General features: G+C 42.0%; 1 pseudogene; it reads right to left on the bottom strand.

Annotated features, from left to right (window-relative positions):
- Positions 1-3490: 3490 nt before the first annotated feature.
- On the bottom strand, positions 3491-3984 carry LOC107113598 (annotated as a pseudogene).
- Positions 3985-6470: the final 2486 nt, after the last annotated feature.

Raw genomic sequence — 6470 nt, 5'->3', positions numbered from 1 at the left:
CACACTACTCAAACTTTGTTCTGCTGCTGCAGGCCAATATGACTACCCACCTGAATCTATCAGGAAGGAAGTAATAGGTAAGAAAATGTACTGGTTGCAACCCGATTAACTCTGGCACAGTACTGGGAAAAACTGAAGCTTCCTGAACTCAAGGTTTGGATGCACAAAGCATGGTTCACCTTACTAATGAATAAAATGTGTGATTTTTTAAAAAAAACCCTATAGGATGGGCAGAAGAATATTCAACATAAATGTGTAAAAACCTGGCAACCATGTATTTTCTATTGGAACAAAATTAAACCTAATGAAAATGTAAGGAAAGAAATCCTGAGATACATTTGAACTTAAGTGAAATGGTTTGGAATGCTTTTATTGGTCAGTCGTTCTTGGTCAGTCTTCTTCTACTTTGTACTGTGCAATAATTTGTATTTATCTAGCCACATTCTTTCAATTATGTATGTTAATTGAAGATTTATATTACAGGTATATTATATATATTTTTAAAAGACCAATACATTTGTAGTGGAAGCCTGGTCTCCTTCTGTCTGTGCCCTTTGAAACACAATGATCCCCTGCAGACTGTTGCTCTGAACTGCTGGCACAGAAAACCTAATATTCCAGATCCTGTTAAATTGCTAACTAATTGATATGGATCAATTATTTGGGGCTAGGTCTGCCAAGTCTTTTATTTATTTATTTGATTTGTATCCTGCCCTCCCAGAGGCTCAGGGCGGCTCACATGCGGCAAAGCGGGGAGGGCGGGATAAAAATATAAATAATAAATATAAATAAATAAAACATATAATAAAATACAACATTTAAAACCACAGTAAACTCCATCCTATAACACGGTGCTGTGCTTTTGACTTTTGATGCCGCTTGGTAGAGCAGCTGAGGGGGAAATGTGTCCAAAATTGTTGTTGCTCTGACTTCACGATGACGCTTCTGGGGCAAAGCTGGAAAGGGTATACAGTGCTCGAGAATTTATTAGAAACTGTATGGTAAAAGCGTAGGGTTTCTGGTGAATCCTTTAACTTTTCAAGCGATTATGCCACATCTGGGCTAACCCCAGTAGTGACATCACACTAGAGCACTGGTGCCTTCCATGTCCATGCAACCCAGTCCCTTGGCAGGTGCCAGTCACCAGCTGGCAACCCTGTTTGGGGCTTATTTAGCCCAGCAGGAGATTAAACGGGAATATCTAAAACATCTGAACAAGACCTGTATGTCTGCCCTTCCCCTTTTTGAAAGTAATTTAAATCTGGGTGCGGCCAGAGCTATAAAGAAGGGAGGATACTGGGAGGAAGGTACAAGGAAGCAACAGGCAGATGAACAAGACCTGTGACTGTGCATCTGTTCCTTCCCCTTTTGCAGGTAATGTACGTCTGGGTATGGCCAAAGGGATGAGGGAACTAGAGATATAATGAGCCAGCTGAACGTGACCTGAGCTAAGCATTTGCTACACTCCTTTTTTGCAGGCAGTTTAATTCTGCACTTGCCCCAAGACACAAGCATTTTGTATGAGCCAAAAAGCTATTGGTTGTTGATTCTTATCCTATGGCTCACTACCTGCAACCATCACCGAATCATCCTGCCAGAACCAGCATCAGCCCTAGGGTTGCCAGGTCCATCCTGGCAACTGGCATGGGATGGGGGAGAAATACCAGGAGAGGGTGGGAGGCCCAGGCAATGTCGCCAGTGATATGGCTATGTCACCTCTGGCACACACAGGACATTCCAGTAACGCTCTGGTATTTGGGCAAAAACGCCATGGTAAAAATTGCCCAAATATCAGAGTGTTGCCCGAACATTGCTGGTGTGATGACATCACTTCCTGTGCATGCTGGAAGCAACATTGCCACATTACTGGCCACATCACCAGGGCCTTCCCCTTTCTCCTATTAAGTCCATCTGCTGGCTAGCTGATCAGCAGTGGGGGCTGGGCCTGGCACGGGGGGGGGCTGGCAACCCTAATCAGCCCAGCACGGCTTTATTCCCCCCATCATCTGCCTCACAGCCTGTTTATATCTCTGTTTAAACTTTGCTTTTGTATACTTTGTATGTTAGCCTCTTTGACTCCCTCAGTGTGGGAGAAAAACAAGGTTAAAATGTTTAAATAAATAAGTATATACATTGGACAGCAGTGAGGCTAGGGCCCAAGTAATTATATTTATGATAGTGGTTTGAAGAGCAATTAGTATGGTGAATTACTACTGACTGCCAGTAAGGGAAATGAATTCTCTTGTGCATAATTCTGCTTGGTGAGCAATGACTATAAATTGCCTTACCATGTGAGTCCTTTTCTGACAAACTGGTCAGGTAGGACAAGCATCCAAAGTAAACCAGGTGTTCTGCTATTTCTAATGTACTGTTTGCACTTCATTGGTAGATGGACATTGTATTCCTTTCAGTGAGGTTTGCTCTAAGACAATACTGAGACCGATGACGTATGAGGCCATAATCTGCACCACGTTTCTTAAAGAATCCAGGAATGTATATTCTCAGGAGAAGGTATCATGGCTAGCTAAATGCTTGTAGAAATGTCATATCATAGGTAGTTCTGAGGATTGCATTAATAACTGAATGACTGTACCCTTGAAGGGACTGAGGGATGAAAACAAATCGCCAGCCAGTAGTAGGATGAACCATGAAAACATAAAGGGAGCCTTTTAGATGTTACCTTTGCAGCATGGCAGCTATAGAATACACCTTTCTTGCACTGTTGTCATAATGTCTGAGGTCTGAACTTAAATGGGAGGAGCTCAAGATTCCCATTACTTATTACCCTGCCAGCAATGCCCAGGCTTTCAGAATGGGTTACTACGGGCACGGGAAGGAGCTGAGCTGTGACCTTCTCCTATATGGTCTTGGACTTCTGGAATCACTGGAACTACCATGCCATACAAAGGCTCTTAATTATTATTAAAGTAAGATAAACAAAATAAAATCCACTCACTTCCCAATGCAAAAGTTGTTTTAGATAATTCCCAGAGGAGAAAAAAATCCACCATTATTCCAACAATTCTCTAGAACTTGGAGAACCTAGGTGAGCTCTTCTGTCTCTATTTTCTTTTTTTAACTACCACAGCAAAAACTGAGATGTTTAAAGTAGTTGGCAGTATATATAACATGTTGGCTTAACACAAAAGCAGAGTTCAATTTCAAAAGCACTCGTCTTCAGACTGTAAAATAAATATTCTATCTTTGCACATTGCCGAACGCTAACCCTACAGACTTACACAATCCAGTTGTTCATTATGATCTTTACTGGGGATGAGCATGAACCGGGAGAAATCGAAAGGGTTCCATCCAAACGGCCCTTGTAAGCGGCACGTGCACCCAGAAGTGAATGCACAGGGGTGACCGGATGTGTGTGCTGAGGAGTGGGGGCAATGCTGAAGGTTGGTTGGAGCATTACTCCCACCCCTTCAACACACACATCCAGTCACCTGCGGGCACCCACCTCTGGGTGCACGCACCACCCCACGAAAGCCGTTCAAACGGAACCCCTTCGACTTCCCCGGTTCATGCCCATCCCTAATCTTAACTGACTAGAACTGCCATTAAATCTTTCAATATTCAAGGATGCTACACACTAGGGTATTAACTCATGTAGCCAATGCAATTCAAAACAAAACAAAAAAGCAGCAGCGATACAAGGTTACATTTGGTTCTCCATGCCTTACTTCCGTTTGCTTTTTGTGTCAGTAGTTTGAAAAACACTAGAGGCCGACATCAGATTTTCTATATATTGTCCAAGAACTTGATTTTCTGATTTCAGTTTCAGGTTTTCTTCTTTAATGGCATCGACTCTGGCAGACAGATCTTCAAGTGTATGTTGCCGTTCCAAAACCTGATTGATAAGCCGCGTTTTCTCTTCCAATTCCACCTTATTTTCAGCCTCAACAGCATCCATATCTGCATTCATCATGGTTGAATGAACCTTCTCCTGTCTTGAATTCTGTACTTCAGAGATGTGCTCTGCACAGGTTTCCCGCGCGCTCCACCTCTAGCCCAGTCCACAGACCCTGCTATGCCGGCGCAGTTCCAGCTCTTCTGTCTCTTGAAGTCTGGTTTGCAGTTTCTTGTTTTCAGTGCTTTCCCAAAGTTACCAGGGGAGGGACAACACCCAAGATATCTAGCTTAAATTCTTCCTAATTTTTCATCCCAGTACAACGAAGGTTTGATCCTCCAACTCTGTAGCTGAACTCTGTTCAATTGTCGGGGGACACACCTTTGGAAGATGGTGTCCTTGACTAATAAAATTTCTGAACTGAGAAGTTTATTTCTCAACAGATACTCTGTTTTTAAAATTAATTCTCCATCCCTTATGAAAACTCTCTACCAATGGCTCATTCCTAAAGCAATTTCAGAAACGTAAGATTTACCTCTATGTACTCACTATTACAAAAGCAACAAATGTCTTCAGTTTTCAAAATACAATAAAGCACAGAATTGCCTATTTGCTATCATTATCTTTTGATTCTTTCCTGGTTTACTGTAATTATCTTTTGATTCTTTCTTGGTTTTACTCCTTATCAGAGCCAGTTCCTTAGTTTACTGTTATCTAACAATCAGAAGAGCTTGTGGTGAAATTATATGGTGTATTGTAAAAGTTTTGATGATGATGAACTTTGTGTACTAAAAATGGATTAGAAAGTTGAACAAATGGCAGTAGTAGAATTTCTAAACACTGTCTGCCTGTGCATCAAGTTGATTTACTTTATGTCTTTTTCAGAGTCTTTGTCTCCTGATGGAAATTCAGCAATGTTGAATGCCTAGGAGAGGAAAGGAAGCTTTGTTCTCACAGCAGTTTGATCTGTAGGCTACATTACTATCGATGTTTTTGTAGCTGTGTAAAATACAATACTTGTCATGTCAATAGCAGTTCTTTTAATATTGAAATAAAGGGCATGTCTAGTAGAGTGTTTGAAAGCAGAATTTTGAGATATTAGGCTCATTTTAAAAATCATTTAATTAAAAATAATGTATCTTGTCGACATCCAAATTTTGAATTTGACAATGCAAACAAGCTGGATAGAAAGCTTTTCAAACAGTCTGAGACAATGTGCTCTTAGCCCCCTCGTACTGTTACCCCAAAAGGGGGCTGTCTCCTATTTTAGTTGGGGGAATTAACGAAGAAGACAAAGGCTTTGCATGAAGGGGTAATCTAGTGAGATCTCTCCACCTATGTTTTATGGGGATCTTTCCCTTTCAGAACTCTCAAATAACCAGTCCAAGGTAAAATAGAGATTGATTCTATTTGATAGAAAATAAGAAGGCTAACATACAAAAAGCACACAAGAGGCAACACGCATACAAGACCAATTAAGAAATAAAGGGATTAGTGGGAAATGTGAGGGAAGGGATTGTTGGAGTGGTAGCTACCTGTCCAGGATAGGTAAGGTTCAGGAGAGCAAGACGTCCAGCATCTTAGGTGTACAGTTTGGATCCAGGAAAGATACACAGCAATGGAGCTGTGGCTACCTAGTTATAGCAAAAGTGGGACTGGAGGTATGACATGAACCCCCTTTATACAGTCAGTTATGTGAGGGTTTGCATGTCAGGATCTAGTCAGAGCTGATTTTATTTTTCCTGACCAGTCCTCTACACCCCCAATGTATAATATTCTCTTCGGGGTTTGTTTCAGGCGGTCTTCTTTGAGGACTACTGCACAGTATATAGCTCCCTAGAAAGTCAGGCATCAATACTTGTAACATTCAACAGGCACAGTTACTTTATTGTTGCACAGAAAACTCAACAGGGGGATGGGATATATTTACACAGGATGTTCTGATACTTTGTTGAATAAAGAAATCACTTTGCCTTGGCTTAGGTTGTCTGCTTTTCACTCTTAGTTCAGTACCTAGATGTTCCTTAGTTCACAACACACCTCAGATCCCACTCTCCAGTCACTCCTTCAGTGGTTAACTTTTGGCTTTATTTGTCTGGCCCCTTTGAGTCTAACTGGTCCCCTAACCAGCCTTCCAGACTCCTCTCTCCAGTCACTCTAGCCTTTACTCAGCCACTTCATAAGTCCCTGTGGAGCAGTGTCTCTGGTGTCTGTGACCACTCAGGTCTTATACTTTTACCCTCCTCGGCATATCAGAGGCATCAGTGCAGAGTGCTCTTCAGCCACAGTGCTTTACATCAACTGTTAACAGGCGTTCTCTCAAAGCTCGGTTAGCGAACTCCTGTTAACTCCTCTCACCCACTACCAACTCTTCTCCCAACTGTCCGTTAGGTCAGTTTTCTGTCACTAAGGGAGTGCTCCAGCCAAAAGGCCCCCTCCCCTCTATGTCATGTGACTCAGCAGGGATCTATCTCAACATTCTGCTGGTCCCAGATTTTCAATTCCGTCACAGGAGGGCATGCTAATTTGCCTGCCTCTTGAAAACAGAATTGATGAGATTACCTAAAGATAAAACAATGAGTTTGGGAATGCTGAATGGGGTTCCCAAGAATGGCCA

This window comes from Gekko japonicus, unplaced genomic scaffold (genome assembly GCF_001447785.1).
Source record: "Gekko japonicus isolate JY-2015 unplaced genomic scaffold, Gekko_japonicus_V1.1 scaffold3425, whole genome shotgun sequence".
Taxonomy (NCBI): Eukaryota; Metazoa; Chordata; class Lepidosauria; order Squamata; family Gekkonidae; genus Gekko; species Gekko japonicus.
This window is presented reverse-complemented; position numbering and strand designations above follow the sequence as displayed.